Source organism: Carcharodon carcharias, chromosome 11 (assembly GCF_017639515.1).
Source record: "Carcharodon carcharias isolate sCarCar2 chromosome 11, sCarCar2.pri, whole genome shotgun sequence".
Classification (NCBI taxonomy): domain Eukaryota; kingdom Metazoa; phylum Chordata; class Chondrichthyes; order Lamniformes; family Lamnidae; genus Carcharodon; species Carcharodon carcharias.
In genome coordinates, this window is record NC_054477.1 from 18,954,663 (window position 1) to 18,973,306 (window position 18,644).

The 18,644-nt window shown below is 48.5% G+C and overlaps 1 protein-coding gene across 4 annotated transcripts in view; it reads right to left on the reverse strand.

The window, feature by feature from the left end:
• The window catches only part of gyg2 (glycogenin 2), a 123,182-nt gene that overhangs the window by 28,437 nt on the left and 76,101 nt on the right, over positions 1 to 18,644 (reverse strand). The gene's annotated exons all lie outside the window — the stretch shown is intronic.

The following is an 18,644-nucleotide window of genomic DNA, read 5'->3' on the forward strand; positions in this document are numbered from 1 at the left end:
ACAGCCATTACACTACCGTACCTGTATTTTCAGATTAGAATGCTGATCTAGTTAAACCAAGTGACTGTTGCATTGTTAGATTTTATCTACTCAACAGCGTTTAGTCGCAGATTAAAGACGATATACCGGATGAACAAGTGGACCCAAATCTGGCAGCTGAATAAATATTTTTGGAATTGGTGCTGCGACTGACTCAAGTTGCGGTACATAGAAAAATCCATGTCGGCGCCGAGTTACTGGCTGTTAAAAAAATGAAAGAGCAACATCAGGTATGGGCCCAATTCACATCTGTCGGCAATTCTAAACCCAATGTTTTTTTTTCTCTATAAATATATCAACACATCCAGGGACTTGGTGATGGAACCTTAGCTAATGTTTTGCAATGTACTGATGGCAATTAAATAAAGTTTTATTTTGCCTTCCAGCATAAAGCGTCAAATAACAGGGTGGGTTCCGTGACACAACTGGTTAGAAAAATAGGAAGAAGATGTTGCATTTTTTATCAATTTCCACCCATTTAACTCTGCATCCAGTGGGAGTTTGCACTGGTGCCTCCCAGTTTACAATTATTAAAATTTGGTCCAACTATATGACGAGAGTTGTCCATGCATTTCCCCAGGTATTTATGTTGGTCTCGCACACCATCTACTGACCCACATGAAATGATTATCCTACATACAGAGGAGCATTTAAAAAAATATTTACTTCAAACCGTGTTAAGGGCTGTGTCAAATGGTGGCAATCCTGCCAGTCTGATTTATAGTCAAAAGCTTTATCGACTTGGTTATGACCAGCTCAAACTGGTCATGGACTCTGGGTCTGCAGACATTCCACAGTCTATTGTGCTATATACAAATTTACCTGTGGTGAAATTTTACGGCCCTCCACCAGAGTGGTTGAAGGTGGAGTGCCGGTAAAATGCAGTGTGTGGCCTACCTGCCAGCCCTGTCCTATTTTACCAGGGGTGGTGGAGGCGTCAGGTGACCCACTCACTCTTGAGTCTATTGGGGTCCTTAAATAGCTAATTAATGGCTACTGAAGTGCCTCATTTTGCTCCCACTGCTATATTACCCACAGCAGGGGGAGGCTCATTACAGGAGGGTAGCCTGGCAGATTCTACTGCAGAGGCTGGTGTTAGGCAAGGTGGATTACTTTGGGAATACCTTGTGCCAATCGCTCCCATCACCACCACCACCCCCCCACCAGTGCACATACACACTTCCTCTTTAACCTTCCACACCTAAACTCTCAAACTGCACCCCCACACCACCCACCACCCCCCCCCCCCCAACCCCTCCCCAGCTCCCTCAACCCCTGCAAGTCAGGCCCCACCAATACCCTGAATTTACCTGAAGTCCCGATTCCATAACCTCTTTCTCGGCGACTGCCCGTAGTCCCAGCAGTGGCCACCACTTGAACCTGGAGTCGCTGGGGCTATAGAGCCAATGGCCCCCGTGATCCCCGAGCCAGCAGCTCTCTAAGGCGGGACTTCCTCCCCAGATTGCGGGGCGGGGGGGGGGGTTGCAAAAGCCTCGGCCTTAGATAATTAACCCCCCAAGGAGCATTCAATGGCTGCAGAGGAGCTGGTACCGGCAAGGATGCATTCCCCACTAACTCGTCAGCTGGCAGGGCAGGAAAGCCTGCTATCTAAAGAATTCTGCTCTTGTCGTGAACATGGGCCATAGAGGTGGCAGTCCAATTTTTCCTTTTCCTTCCTTTGAGGGAAAGAAAGGAATGGAAAACTAAATTGGCAGGGCAATGGGCACCAGTATATCGAAGTAAAAAAGAGGAATACGGTACATTAAGTGAAATTGCTGTTCAGTACTGGGTAAGGGAGTAGTTCTATATTAGATAGGAGTGTAATATGAAGGGAGGTTTACTGTGCATCTACGCCAATGCACAAGGTGTGGTGAATAAGTTTGGTGAGCTACAAGCAAAAGTATAAGTATGTTGGAATATGAAGTAGTGGCAATAACAGAAATGTGGCTCATGAATGGAGAGGCCTAGGTGCTCAGCTTCAATTATATAACTGTCTGATTTATTATATAATTATCATTATATAAAAAGTGTTTGGAAAGTTGGGAATGAATAAAGGGAAGTGGGGTGACAGTACTGATTATGGAAGACCTTGCAATGTTGGAAGGAGGGGATATCCTTGAGGGGGCAAGGATAGAATCCATTTAGTTAGAGATATAATGCCCATGGACATCAACAAACCAAAAGGAATCCAGTTTACTGAATGACCACAACAGAAAGTCCAAAGGATTGATTTCACTTTTTATAGCTCTTACTTTAACTATCAAACCAAAAATAAACAAACATTTATTAACATGTAAATTATAGTTGTCACGATGTGACTTGTACATGAGTGATATTAATCTGTAATTTCACTGGCTGACCAACCATATACTTTTTAAAGACAGGAAAAGACACTGACTAAAGATAGCTACCATAAGTCACCTGATGTCTGGTATTGCAAGCAACCAGTTTCTGGAAAGTTCCAATGTGGAGTACAACTCAGACATGCCACAATTTTCCATTCTCTGGAATTTCACATCTGAGGATAGAGAACAACTTCAAAGGGATCTTCTGAAATGTCCTGGCCACAGTATTTACATTTCTATAAGACTACCTCTCCAGTGGAGAGGAAGTCTGCTTGAACAATGGTTATATAGAGATATGTCTTCCTATCTCATGAAGATGGATAATGACTCAAAGGGTTAACAGCTGGGACATTACAGAATCTACTCACCCCAACTACAACACCCCCCCCCCCCCGCCCCCACCCCCCCAACCCCCAACCACCAACATCCGGCCATGGAACAAAAGCAACCATACATTCAGACAGCAGATCAACAAAACTCCTGAAATCATTATGGGGAGAGAGAGAGGTCAAGTGACTGAAGTCGTCATTTTGAAATCTCATAAATATAGCATGCAAGCTGCAACCAAGTTGAGTAATCTGAAAAAGCTGCCAATGGAGCAGTAGAGGCTCCCTTCTCTGCTCTCCAAAGTTAAGAGCCTTTCTCTAATAGGTTAAAAGTGAGATAGTGAACTTTTCATCGTAAAGAACTTCAGTTGCAAAAGTTATCAACATCTCAAAGACAAACTATGGAAATGAAGAGACATTATCTCCGGCAGTTGCAGTTACATGAGCTTCAACTCAACTCCTAGAATCTAAAAGAACTTGGAAGAAGCTCTGCTGTAGCCACAGTCTCAAAACAGTAAACTCTCAATTTCCTTATCTTTCAGCATTGAACCTGAGTTTGGCTAAGAAAATAACTACCTACAGTATGACTTGTAAATTTTGCACGTTTGTGAAAAGGAGAATATGGGTTGGGAAAGTTCATGTGGTGCGGATTTACCTTTTTCAATATTTTGCTATCTTTACCTGGGTGGGTTTTTAACTCAATAAAAGCCTAACCCCTTTTTGTTTTAAACCTCAGGTAAGCCAATCAGACCCTTTTCTTTGCAATCGGTCCGTAAATAGTTAAACAGACATTGAATAAAATAATTTCATCCTTCTAAATTCCAACACACCATTACGGTCAGACTTTGAGTAGTACAAAAGGGGAGTCAATTTTTCCCCTTCTCATTGGCTATAACACAGTCAATATGAGTTAAAAATTACACATTAAATAGCAGATATCACCAAGGTAGAGCTCACAGATTTACCAGGCAGTTCACCATAAATGGCACCAATTTCAGCCACAAAAGACAAAATTTAATCAAGCCCATCACGGCAGCTGGTCAGTGGAAATCATAGGAGAGGCTGCGCATCATTATTCCAGAGGTAGGATAACCTTCCACGATTAAGTTGGAGGTGGAAAGGGACCAATGGGCTCAAATCACCTGCTTATGGCAGGAAGGTAATCAGGCTCATTAAAGAGCATATTAAACCAATTTAAACACTGATTCCAGCACAATTTAGAGCTGCCTTTGCAATTTAATTTAAACCCTGCAGCTCACCCGTAGCTGCTGAAACCAACCCAGTGAAACCTAGCAGCTTTGAAGGGGCTTGCTTGAGCTGACGGAACTTTGGAGCAGATGTGTTTAAGGGTTGACTCCAACACTGTGCTTATACAGAGGCAGAATAAACTGGAAGTCTACAGGACTGAATGGAGGTATGGGTGGGTGTGGAGCTTCACAGGAAGCTGATCCTCTGTTAATCAGAGGGCCATAACCTTAAAGTGGCCATGCTCACAGGACCTCAAAGTGGCAGCGCATGAGTGCGTCATTAGTTTGGAGGGATTTGCAATGGGATCAATACACCCAGTATTGCTGAACCCATTTGCCCTTGAAGATGTCCATGGTGAGTCTGAGGACAATGCTGCCCAGACATCCCCCCGCAGCAGCTGCAGGAGGCAGCTCAAGACCAAGTGGCCAGGCAGCAGGGGAGACGCAAACCATGGCGTCCGGTGCACTGTAAATCTACCACACTAAGTTGACCTACCTACCAATGGCTGAGTGGCAGTACCAAAAGAGACTTTGCGCCTCTCTCTCTCTCTCTCTCGAGTGTGCCTGACCCAAGCGCCCTAATGCAGGATGATCTGTGGCCTAGGGGCTACAGCAGTAACTACATGCCAGTCACGCTTAAAAATTTACAACTGCACTGAATTTCGATGCCACGTGTTCCTTCTGGGGCGCGACTGGGAATCTGCGAGGGATCTTTCAGGCAGCCACTCACCGCTGCATCAAGGAGATCGCCGGTGCTCTTTTCAAGAGAGCTGGTGACTTTGTTAAGTAATCAGGTGAATAAGAACAGTGGGCTTTGCAGCCATGGCTGCTTTCCCACAAATCAGGGTGTGATCAATGGCACACACGTCACCATCAAGTCACCCTCTGAACATCTGGCTGTATTCATCAACAGGAAGGGGTTCTACTCATTAAACCTTCAAATTGTGTGTGACCATCCACAACACACCTGTGCCAGATGTGAGCCAGATATCCAGCAGTAGCCATGACACCTACTTACTTTGACACTCCCAGGTGCACCACCAGTTCACTCTAGGGAGGCAGATCAGTAGATCCTTGGAGACTCGGGCCCTCTCCACACCTGGCTAATGATGCCTGTGAGAAACCCTCCGACTGATACTGAGCATGGATAGAATGCCAGTCACAGCTCCACATGGGCCATCATAGAGCAACCATTGGGCTACTGAAGGTGCGTTTCCGTTGTTTGGACAGGGCAGGGGGAGCTCCTCAGTACGATCCAGGGGAACTCGCATGCATCATCAGAGTGTGCTGTGTCTGACACAATCTGGCCATGCAAAGGGGAAAACAGTGAAACCCTGACGAGGAAGGGGCAGCTCAAACCTCATTAGAAGGAGAAGAAAGCTCTAGAAAAGGGACAAGAGAATCTACATGTTGCAAATGCCAGTGGGGCTAAAGCTGATGCATGGGAGGCAAGAGAAAACCTTATCCTCGCCCGATTCCAGCATCCTGTTGTACAATGGCGGCCAGCTGGACAAAAGGTCTTCCTCTGCGGCCAAATGCTGCTGTCCAAACCGCACATGCCCGTCCCTTTCTGCTGCCCTGATACTCTCACCCATTGACGCAGCCAAACATCATGGCCGTCACACATCTGCTGATTGGTGTCCCCATTCTTTCCTTGCCTAACATCTCAACGCCCTCAATGACTGAAGCACACAACACTGAAAAACCATAAGTTTCATGCAACGTACACATAATATTTCCAAATGCAAAGACAGCCCCAGTGCCCCAGCTTGTGTTTAGCTGTAAGTGCTGTGAGGTAGCGCAGTGCTGCACTCCAAACCCCGTGGCCTTTGATGACTGCGGCGGGCATCCTCTGGGTGCTGCCAGCCTGGGGGGCCCAGGGCAAGTAGGGGGCCCCTCCGTCATGCATGAGCCTTGTTCTGTAGCTGCTACCACTGGAGGAGTTTCGGGCATTGGCAGAGGGGGTGGGGGGAGGGGGGGGGTCACTTGCAATCCGCAGAATGCCACGAGAGGTATCCTCGAGTTTGTCAGCTGGCAACTTCTCAGTCCTCGCAGGGTGGAGGTACTCCTGGAGGGTGTCCAGGGGCACCATCCGCCGCCTCTCACTGGCAACGTGATCACGGTGCAAGCAATGGACTGCAGGTGCGTGCCAACACCAGGCATCCACACAGTGTGGTCTCCTGGGACTGCTTCTCCATGACAGTCGCCAACCTCTCCACATGGAGGAAGCAATGCGCTCACCCAACTGAAACATGGCCTGGATAGACTCCTCCATCGCCTGTGCATGCCTGCGCCACCCATCAGGCAGCTCTGCCAGATTCTCCCGTGCATCTCTGCAACTCCAACAGCCCGAGCATGGCCCTCATCAGAGGCAAGTCATCAGTCTGGGGTGCAGCATGGGCCTGGGCTCCAGCCATCCTGACTGTCAATGCACCAGTTGTCCCAGCCTCTTGTCTTCTGTGTCTGTCCAACAACAAGGTAGAGCCGATATGTGCTCATCTACCCAAAGTGGGGGTGGGGGGGGGGCGGTCTGCGCTGGTGCTTGGTGCAGGGAAATGATGTGATGGTGCGCCCTTTAAGACAGGGCCACTTTTGTCATCAGAGTTAAGGACTTGAGGAGGCTCACTGGTCAGTTCAACAGAATTGGGTCCTGAGATTGTAAACTATGAATTAGCAACCATGGGTGCCAGTGGCCTCCCCCATTCCAAGCGCCGAGCTAATCACAATGCACACATGATCCTCACTCTCCATAACAGACAGTCCAACCATTGCATCCGACACCAAACAACCACCCTGCTTCCCAGCCAGCTCCAGGGCCTCCGCACTTGGTGGGGATCAGGATGTTGTGTACTCCTCCGTCCAGACCTCGTGAGCCCTTTAGTACCGCGAGTGCAAGTGGACAGCGAGTTAGGCTCAAGATGCGGCTGGAGAAATGACCTCAATGCTGGACTTCCCCCTGGCCCTTGACAGGTGCGCTCAATCTCATCTCTCTCTTATGTGAGGTACATAAGGCGGAGAGGGAGGTGGGCTCGCATGAAACCCTCGTGCATCCAATAATCATGAGGCAGTTGATCAAGGTGCACAGGGGTACACATAATGGCACGACCAATCGTTTAGAAATTGAGTGACCTCAGTACCCCACATCCACAGTTCGCACAGCATTCATTCGGACACAGCCTTGTGGTTTGGAGTTCATCCTCTTCCTGCACTGGATCCAATCTCATTGCCGGAGCCCTTGACTGCTGACGTCCACCGTCACCTCGAGCAGGCCTCCTTGGCTGTTCGGGATGGCCGGTGAGAACGGAATCTCCCCGTGCTCTCTAACTACCTGGGGAAGGTCCGCAAGTGATGCATCACTAAACCTTGTGGTCATCCAGTTCGAATCCTGCCATGGCAGACGGTGGATTTTGAATTCAATAAAAATCCGGAATTAAAAGTCTAACGCTGACCTTGAAACCATTGTCAATTTGTTAAAAAAAAACCCATCCGGTTCACCAAGGTCCTATAGGGAAGGAAATCTGCTGCCCTTACCTGGTCTGGCCTACTTGTGACTCCAGGCCCACAGCGATGTGGTTGACTTTTAACTGCCCTCTGAACAAGGCAATAAATGCTGGTCTAGCCAGTGACGCCCACATCCCATGAATGACTAAAGAAAGAAAACATCCAGTCACCACTCTGCGACATCTTCTCCGTTACTCCGAGTCAGAACTTAAAACGGACTCGAAACGTTGACTCTGTTTCTCTCTCCAAAGATGCTGCCGGACCTGCTGAGTTTTGCGAGCATTCTCTGTTTTTCCATTTCAGATTCCCAGCATCCGCAGTATTTTGCTTTTATCGGAATTTCCTACATCGGTCCTGAACTGACAGGAGTGAAAACTTATCTGCAACGATTTTAACCTCCAAAACGCAGCTCCTCTCATGTCCAAAGGAGCACTCCGTTCCAGTGCCCTTTTATAAGCGAGTGCTGGTGCGGCTACCTTTTAAAAATGGCACCAGCACCGCAGTGTCTGGCGTTCTGCGGGACTCCCGCCACTGGTACATGGTGTTGCAGTACCCACCCACCCCCACCTCCCCCCCCCACCTCACCCCCGCATCATTGCCATTAACTGGCCATCAACTCGTAATCACATTCAGCCAGCCACAGGAGACCTGTGCCATGTTGCCATCACCTTCCCAACCCAGTGTTGGGAGCCATGGCTAAATTCCACCCAAAGTCCTGTGAAGCTCTGATCTGCCTCGGGTAGAATTCCAGCTCGGTGGCAACTTGGGTAAACTAATTGGCGCGTGGACAGGAAACGGCTGATCGTGTCAAGTGGCTATTTTTCAGGCTGGGGAGATGGTAGACAGTGGTGTTCGCCAAGGGTCAGGGCTGCGTTTCAATATTTTCCAATGGTACCAAATTCGGAGGAGGAGTGGCAAACAGCGAGGATGATGCAAATTGACCAAAATATCAGGGCATGGGGCAGAATTTTTCGACCCACCGGAGGGTATGCCTGACCTATTCGGGAGTAAAGTAGCGTGAGCGTCCCGACATCATTGCGCACTTGCGGGATGTTTCGCTAGTCGGCCTCACACGGGTAACAGAGCAGCACCCGCCATTAGTTAACAGGCCACCAAAGGCCCTTAAGAGTCCAATTGACTGAGATCTTACCTTCTTACCTTGCCCTTGCGATTTTCCTGCTCATCGCATGGGCAAAACAGGCAGGGGGCCAGCCAACATTTTCACAAACTTCATCCAAGGGCGGGATTAAAAAGGGCCATCAGCATTGCCAGTGTGAGTAGTGAGGAGTTTAGGAGATAGTTTGTAGCTTGTTGCTTATTGGTACTTGAAAGCTTCATCTCTGCTCAGGGCTTCATTCTTAGCATTTCCAGGCTCCATTGCTGTCTGCCAGGCCCCCGGAGGATTCAGACCGCATGGATCCTTCCAGGTATCAGGCAGTTTTCCATTAGCCTGGTAATGGGGATTGTGGTCGCCGCTGGAGGCACCTCCTCTGAGGAGGAGAGAGTAAGGCGGCTAGGGGTCCCATTGCAGCTTCCAGGGGGGCAACCTGTGGGAGGAACAACGCGGGCACAAGGGGCGCAGGGCTAACAGGAAATCCAAGGTGGAAGGGGCCGCAGAAGATGCTACTATCCTGCTGCCAGGGTTTACAGACAACGATGCAACTGCCTCAATATGTCAGAGTTGCAATGCCGAGGGAGGCTCCACCTCTCAAGGGGACCGGGACCTCCATTTGACAGATGGTTGGGCCTGAGATCAGCTCTGACTGTGTGTGTGGACACCCCATGCCAGTGGCTCTGAAGGCCACAGTGGCCCTTAACTTCTATGGCTCCAGCTCTTTCCACAGCTCAGTGGGGCATTTGTGTGGAGTCTCCCAATCAGCTGTGCACAGTTGCATCAAACTGGTGACAGAAGCTCTGTTCAGGCGGGTACTGACCTTTATTCTTTACCATACAGACGAGGCCAGCCAGGCCGAGCGAGCCAGAGGCTTTGCAGTGAATGCTGGGTTCCCCCGCATCCAGGGTGCCATTGACTGCGCACATGTGGCCATCAAGGCACCAGCGGGTCAGCCGGGTGCTTTCGTCAATAGGAAGGGCTTCCACTCCATGAACATCCAGATAGTGTGTGACCACAGGATGCACATTTTGCAAGTCTGTGCAAGGTACCCTGGTAGCTCCCATGATGCAGCATTTGTAACAAGATAGATGAGTTGACGGCACAAAAAGAAATAAATTAGTATGACTTGATAGTTGTTACAGAGAAGCTGTTGCAGGGTGACCAAGACTGGGAACTCAATGTCCAAGAATATTCGATGTTCTGAAAAAGTAGGCAAAAAGGAAAAGGAAGTGGGGTAGCTTTGTTAATAAAGGAAGGTATCAGTGTAGTGGTGAGTAGTGATATAGGTGTAATAGATCGTGATGCGGAATTAAGGAATAGCAAGGAGAAGGAGTCACAGATGGGAGTCATCTATAGGCCCCCAAAAAGTTGCCTCACTGTAGGACAAAGTATAAATTGGGAAATAATTGAATGGTGTAAGAAGGGTGCTACAACTGTCATGGGTGATTTTAATTTGCATATTGACTGGACAAATCAGACTGGCAGGGGTAACATGGAAGATGAATTTGTAGAGTGCATCAGGGATTCTCTCTTAGACCAATAAGTTGCAGCAACTAATGCTGCATGCAGAACCTGCCCGGGAACAGGCTGTTTTAGATCTAGTAATGTGTAATGAGGTGAGATTAATAAGACATGTCACACTTAAGGATCCTCTAAGGGGTAGCAATCACAACATGGCAGAATTTCAAATTCAATTTGAGGGCGACCAACTCAGGTCTCAAACCAGTGTTCTCAACTTAAATAAGGGCAATTACAGAGGTATGAAGAAAGAATTGTCTCAAACAGGCTGGGAAAATAGACTGAAGACAAGGTCAGTGAATGAGCAGTGGCAGACATTTAAGCAGATATTTCATAACACTCAGCAAAAACTTATTCTGGTCAAAAAGAAGGACTCGATGAGAAGGATGAACCACCTGTGGTTAACAAAGGCGGTCAAGGAGAGTATCCAATCAAAAACTAAGGCATAAAAAGTGGCAAAAATTAGTGGTAGGCCAGAGCATTGGGAATTTTTTAGGAATGGTGGAGGACACTATAAACATCCCAAAGATATCAGATATGCAAGGAGCTAAAAGGAGGAAAGATCTTGTAACCGTCTCTATCACAAGGGACAAAGTATTTGAGAAACTAATGGAACAAAAGGCAGACAAGTCACCAGGACCTGATGGCTTTTAAAGGAAGTGGCTGCAAAGATAGTGGAGGCATTGGTCGAAACATTCCAGAACTCACTGGATTCCAGGAGGGTCCCAGCAGATTGGAAAGCCGTTAACGTGGCGCCCCTGTTCAAGAAGGGAGGGAGATAAAAAGCAGGAAACTATAGGCCTGTCAGTCTAAATGCTGGAGCCCATTATTAAGGAAGAAATAGCAGGACATTTAGAAAAGCTTAATACAATCAGACAGAGTCAACATGGCTTTGTGAAAGGGAAATCATGTTCGACAAATCTGCTAGAGTTCTTTGAGGGTATAACAAGCAGTGTTGATAAAGAGGAACTAGTAGATGTAGTGTATTTGGATTTCCAGAAGGCTTTCGATAAGATGCCACAAAAATGGTTATTGCACAAGATAGGAACTCACAGTATCAGGGGTAATGATAAAGCATGGGTTGAGGATTGGTTAACACACGGGATTAATGGGTCTCTTTCAGGTTGGAAGGATCTAGCTAGTGGAGTGCCACAAGGATCAGTCCTAGGGCCTCAATTATTTACTATCCATATTTAGGACTTGGAGGAGGGGCCAGAGTGTAATAATGATACAAAAACATGTGGGAAGGCATGCTGTGATGAGGACATAAGGAGTCTGCAAGGGGATATAGACAGGTAGAGTGATTGGGCAACAACTTGGCAGGTGGAGTTTAATGTAGGAAAGTGTGAGGTCATGCACTTTGGTAGGAAAAAAATCAAAAGGCAGACTATTATTTAAATGGAGAGAGACTCCAAAAAAGTGCAGCACAGAGGGCTCTGGATGTTCTTGTGCATGAAACAAAGTTAACATGCAGATGCAGCTAGTAATTAAGAAATCAAATGGAATTTTGGTCTGTACTGCTAGGGGGGAGTTTAAAAATAGGGAAGCCTTGTTACAACTGTACAGGGTGTTGATGAGGCTGTACCTAGAGTACTGTGTGTGGTTTTGGTCCCTGTATTTAAGAAAGGGTATCCTGGCACTGGAGGTAGTTCAAAGAGATTCATTAGGCTGATTCCTGGGATGAAGGGGTTGACTTATCAAGAACAGCTAAACAGGTTAAGCCTTTATTAGAGTTTAGAAGAACTAGGGGTGATCTTATTGAAACATACAAGATTCTAAGGGGGTTTGACAGGGTGGATGCTGAGATGATGTTTCCACTAGTGGGGGAATCTCGAACTAGGGGACATAATTACATTTAAACTCATTTAAATCAGAGAAGCGAAGGAATTTCTTCTCTGAGGGTACTAAATGTCTGGAATTCTCTACCCAGAGAGTTGTGGAGGCTAGATCACTGGACGTGTTTAAAGAGTGGTAGATTTTTGAACTATCAGGGAGTTGACAGCTATGAGGAGCTGGCACGAAAGAGGAGTTGAGGCCTGGGGCAAATCAGCCATGATCTTATTGAATGGCGGGGCAGGTTTGAAGGGCCGAATGGCCTACTCCTGCTCCTATTTCTTATGGTCTTATGACAAGGAAAAGCTGTTCCCATTAGCTGATGATAATACAACCCCAAGGCAATATAGATGTAAGATTTTGGGCAAGAGATGCAGGAGGAACTTGAGGAAGATTTTTTTTAAAAACGCAGCAAGTGGTAACAACCTGGAACCCATTGCGGGGTCATGGATGCAGAGCCAGTCAATAATTTCAAAAGAAAATTGGATGAGCACTAGAGGGAAATAAACCTTGTTTCACTTAAATCAATTTAATTTTAAGCTTTCTCAAGTAGAATAGGAAAAGAAAATCCATACAAGGCAATAACTTTTTCACAAAGTTTCAGTTACAAGGGATTGCATATGAGGCAACTTCTGCTGCCTAATAAATTATGTTCCATTCCAGCAGAGGGAACCCTTATAATTCTCTTGTTACAGCTACAACAAACTTCCCTGCAGTTCTGCAGGACCCATCTCCAGAAGGTGAAGGCGGTAAAACTTGGAAATGAAGGGTACCAGTAAAACCTTGTCCAAACTTGTCTTGTATACCTTAATGGAGCTCCAGTATTACTGCTGGTTTTATTGGGATTTGAACATCTGGGACTTCCCCCCCCTCCACCCCGTCAGATGGGTGTAAAAGTGTCAGGGGGGTGGGTCAGTGCTCTAATCTAATAAAAGAGGAGGCAAGCATTACTTCAGATTTCTGCAGCTACAGCCTAAAGTACAGCAAAACGTTCAACTTTTTGGTCCGTGCTTTTTTTCTCTATTTAGGCTTCTATAAATAGAAACACGACCCGTCTTTCTCTTCAAGAGCTTATCTGCTTGTGTAGAGTCCTGTGGAACACCACAGGCTGAATTTTCATTCTGAGACAGTCACCTCCATCTGTCAGATAATCGCCTCTGAGCTCAGCTCCAACCCCATGCCAGTGGTGCTGAAGGTCAGTTGTCCTCAAATTCTATGTTTCTGGCTCTTTCCAGGGGTTGGTGGGTGGTCTTTGTGGAGTCTCCCAGTCAGCTGTCCACAGTTGTGTTAAGCTGGTGACAGATGCTCTGTTCAGGCGTGCAATGACTTTCATTCTCTACAGCTCAGATGAGGCCAGCCAGGCAGAGCGAGCCAGAGGCTTTACCACGATTGCTGGGTTCCCCCACATCCAGGGTGCCATCGATTGTACACATGTGGCCATCAAGGGGCCAGCCAGTGAGCCGGGAACCTTGATCAACAGGAAGGGCTTCCACTCCATGAACGTGCACATAATGTGTGACCATAAGATGGGTCTGCAAGTCTGTGTAAGGTACCCAGGCAGCTTCCACGACGCCTACATCCTCAGACACTCCCAGGTGCCGAGGCTCTTCAGTGCTCCAGCCCGGCTGGATGGATGGCTGCTGGGTGACAAGGGCTATCCCCTCAGAAGGTGGCTCATGATGCCTCTCCGCCATCCAAGAACAGAGGCTGAGCAGCAGTGCAATAGGAGCCAGGGCACCACAAGGGCTGTGGTAGAGAGAACTATTGGTCTTCTCAAGATGCGCTTCCGATGTCTGGACCATTCAGGGGGTGCACTCCAGTACCCCTCAGATCGTGCGTCATTGATAGTGGTTGCATGCTGCACTCTCCACAATCTGGCGCTGGAAAGGGGGGGGATACAGTGGAGGAAGAAGATGTAGACACAGATGCTATGGCTGCAGACAATGAGTCCAGCAGCGAGTCAGAGGATGAGCATGCACAGGGGAACATTGAGGGCATAGATGCCAACCTGGGCAACATCCAGGGAGGCAGGGGCATTCGGGAGGCTTTGATCCAATGCTCTTTCAGCTAGCCTACCAAAGATGAACCACCAACACAAGCCAGGGCTGCAGGCTCCATACTCGATCCCTGAGAGCAACATTTGCCTGGTCAGGAACATTAACTATATGCCTTGTCAATAAAAGCTCAATGACGAACATCACACGTTCCCCTTCACCTGCAGAACTAACGGAACACCCAGAGGCTTGTTGAGAACCAAAACATTTCATCATTGCCCACTCGCATACAGAAATCAAAGTCCATTACACCTACTTGAACAGCACACCTACTTAAAAACAACTGTAACATGGGTGAGGGGGGCAAAGAAAACCAAATGATAAACCCATGGTGTACCTAAGGTGATTTACGTTTACATTTACGGGAGCTACGTCTAAGTGCTCCCTCCTTGCTGGCACCGGCATTGGAGACAGCCTGCTCAGTCTGCTGTCCTGTTGGCCTTGATGACCTTGGCAGGCGTTCTCTGGCCTGTGGAGCCTGTATTGGCCCCGACTGGAAGGGAGAAGCCAGTGGCACAGCTGGCATCTCCCCAGTCGCCGCAGCCTCATCAGATGCCATGGTCACTGGCAGAGGGGCGGAGGAGCTGCTGCCTGGAGCAGCCTGAGGGGAGCCCGCGGAGACGACAGGCAGCTCGTACGCCAATGTGAGGTTGCTCTGGACCTCCCAGCTCTCCACTGATGGACGGACACCGAGCTGGGATACCTGGGCCAGGATTTCCCGGTCAGCGAGCGGCGAGCAGGGCCCACTCGCCGACGCGTAAAATGACGCGGGATGATGATGGGCGGAACTCCCGATGTCACCGTGCCCCATTTCAATTTTCCTGTAGATGGGGGCGCAGCAAAATCAGTATGCCTGCCAACCTGTCAAAGGCCAGTTGAGGCCATTGAAAGAGCCATTAAACTAATTAATGGACCTGCCCGTCCAACCTTAAGGTTGGTGGGCTGGTCGGGAGCTCCGGCGGGCTTTAGGAAAAGCATGAACCACAGGCGGGATGAGGTTTCATGTAGGTTTTAAAAAATGTAATTCAAGTAAAAGTTATGGGCATGCCCCAACTCATGTGAGTGTCACATGAGGGGATGTCAGGGAATTTTTCTCTCTATTTTTCAGGTTTTTTAATGTACAGCCGATCTCTGAGGCAGCACTTAGCCTCAGGGAGGTGAGTGTGCTCTTTCGTGCGTCTCGGCTCAGGGAATCGCCCCCCCTCAGCCCACACAGGGAATGCACAGCGCTTCCATGCGGATGTCACGCTGGGCGGGCCTTAACTGGCCCGCCCACGCAAAATGGCTGCACGCCCCCAATCGGGGGTGCCAATTGGCAGCACGCCTGCCCGCGCCTGCTCTTAAACTTACCCACCCCCGACAATGGGAAAATTCTGCCCTGGGTGCCCAGTCCACCTCCCACACTGACACTGACCACCTGAGGTCATTGCCGGTGTGAGGGTTTGCTGGTCCGAGTGCATCCCCCAGGAGTCCCTGATTGAGCTCCTGGAGGAGCCTCTCCATGAGTCACCACTCTCTCCATGGAGGAGGCTGTGCTCTCGTCCACGAGGGTGAACGCACTGCTGATGCTCCGCGTGGACTCCTCTATATCGGAGACCATGGCACGCATTCCCTCATGTATCTCTGCTAGATCCTCCCGCACACTCTGTTGGACTTCCAGCATCCACTGCCTCAGGGAGACTCCAGAGGCACATCGTCTGCCACCAACTGAGCATGCTCCTGGTCCTTAGCATTCCTCCGACTGCCAGTGTCCTGGGCACTCTGTCTCCACCTGCGCCACAAGCGAGTGTGAAGTACCCTCACCGCAGTGCACCGAGATACTAGCTGACGATCTTATCCCCACCAAGGTGCTGGTATCTGCACTGGTGCCTGCCTGGCTGAGAGGGTGTGACGCTGGTGCGTTTATATCTTCCAGGCCCTCAGGGGTCAGTGGTGGTCCCTCTGCCTCCCAATTCTGGCTCTGCAGGGCTCATGTGAATTGTGACCCTGGAGCTACCATACACTCATTCCAAGCAGCCAGGGCTGACCCCCTTGCCCAGATGCTGCCTCCATCACATTTGCCACTCACATTCTTAAGACCTTCCAAACCCAGGAGTACTACTACCTAGAAGGATAAGGGCAGCAGAGAGATGGAAGTTCCCCTCCAAGTCACTACTCACCATCCTGACTTGGAAATGTTTTGGCACTCCACCACTGTCGCTAGGTCAAAATCCTGGAACAATACTGTGGGTGGACCTGCACCCACATGCAGTGGATACAGAAGGCAGCTCAGCATCACCCTCTCAGGGGCAACTAGGGACGGGCAATAAATGTTGGCCCACCCAGCAAAGGCCACATCCCATGAACGAATGAATGCAAAAACAAAATTCTGAGTTGCCGGGGGTGGGGGGGGGTCGGCTAACCTAGCTGCTGTGCTAAGTGACCCATGCCAACACGGTACTCACCCTTCCCAATCATTAGAGACCATTAAACCGCTTGCGGCACTGCACCCAGGTGCATCTCACCACATTGTGGAATCTGACCCTTTCTGCCACCTCCTCCCAGGCACATTTTGTTATGTGGGGGGAGCGGGGGGCCTCCTCCTCCAGTCTCTTGGCACAAAGATCTCACGGCGTGCTGTTGCCTCTGAGGAGGGCAGCAAGGCACTCATCTGAAAACCTCGGGGCTGACTGTCCCGCTGACCTGCCCTCCTGCCTGGCCTGCTCTCTGACATCCCCCTGTCCGCCATCCTTTGGAAGGCTGCCTGCGCTGTTTTTGAATAGGCCCCCAGGTCTCCATTGGACCCGGCGGTCATTGGCTTCCCGCTGTCGCTCGCCCCTCCCTGCTGATCTCGGTAGCCATGATTCACGCTGGGTAGGCCTTAATTGGCCCACCCACGTAAAATGGTGGTGCAGAGCCAATCGTGGGCAGCGATCGGCTCCACACCCACCCACCACCCTGTCCCGTCCAGTCCACCCGCCATAAGTAAAATCCTGGCCAAGAAACAGGAGGAGGCGGCCATTTGGCCCCTTATGCCAATGCTGCCATTCAAGATCATGGCTCATCCGATCGTGACATTGACCCAACTTTCCCGACTGGCCCCCTGTACATTTCCCTCGTACATCAAAAATCTGTCTTAATTCAGCCCTACCTGACTTGATGACCCAGCCTCCATTGCCCACTGGCGTGCTGAATTTCAAGGACTAATGACTCTTTGAGAGAAGAAATTCTTCCTCATTTCTGCCTTAAATGGGGAGCCCCTTACTTTTAAACAGTGCCCTTTAGTTCTATGTTCCCACACAAGGGAAACATCCTCTCAGCATCTTCCCAGTGAATCCTCCTCAGAATCTTATATGCTTCAATAAGATCACCTCTCACTCTTCTAAACTACACTAAGTATAGGAAGAGCCTGCTCAACCTTTCCCCATAAGATAAGCCCTTCATCCTGCGAATCAGCCTAGTGAACCTCCTCTGAACTGCCTCCAATGCAAGTATATCCCGCCTTAAACAAGGAGACCAAAACTGTACGCAGAACTCTAGCTGTGGTCTCAGCAATGAACTGGAGAGTTGTGGCAAGGCTTCCCCAATTTTATACTCCATCCCCCATGTAATAAAGGTGAACATTCTATTGGCCTTCCATCTACTTGCTCTTCCTGCGTGCTAAAATTTCAAATACTGGTTTCCTTATTAAGAATGATACTGGATTGGGTATATTTAGCACAAACAGAATACTGAGGAGGAGGGGGAATATTTTGCTATGCTCTCAATTTGAGAGAGAGAGACACTGCAATAATTCTTCACATGTTTAGGTTTTGAAGAGGACCCCAGTGCAGCACTCGGAACTCTGAATGCCAGTTGATGCTCGTTCACATTCTATCAAAGTCAGGGCACAAACTTCTAAGCCGCTGCTTAGAGGCAGGGTCCACAGCCAAAGGTGGTGAATATCCATGCCTGAAGCTGCGGTATGGAGTGCTCCAATTGTCTAGACTAATGTAGAAGAGAACAGAGTTCAACATACTCAACCAAGGTTCAAAAATGTGGCACAGCAAATGTTTACCAGTTACTTTTATCAAAGGAACAGCAGGGGACAAGACAAAAATTGCTCCATAAACTGTTAGTGGAGTATACATCAGCTATTAACCAATTGTTGGCTTCATTGCAACTTTAAAAAGATACTATGATGGCTTGTTAATGGATTCTTATTTAAAAAATTAAATGTCTTTAGATCCAAACAAATCTGTAGATCAATCCAGCCTAATATTGTACCAGATCCCTAAACACACACTTCCCAGAAAACACATTCAATTGTCTCCTGAACCCTTTTGCTTGGATGCTTTAATTGCTTATTTCTCTTTCCAAAGAGAGAAACATTTGCCCTTTCTTCATCCCTCCCTCCAACAACCCCCTTCGCCCTCCCACCACCGCCATCAACTCTTGAAGATATTGCCAGGATACTTGCTGGAATATTGTGTCAGAGCAAACAACAACGGCAATTTGCATTTATGTGCCACCTTTAACACAGTAAAGCATCCAAAGGTACTTCACAGGAGTGTTATCAAACAAACCTCTACAATGGGCCCATAAGGCAATATTACAGCAGACAACCAAAAGCTTAATGAAGGCAGTAGATTTTAAGAAGCATTTTAAAGCTGGATAAAAAAAAGAGGTAGAGAAGTGGAGAGGTTTAT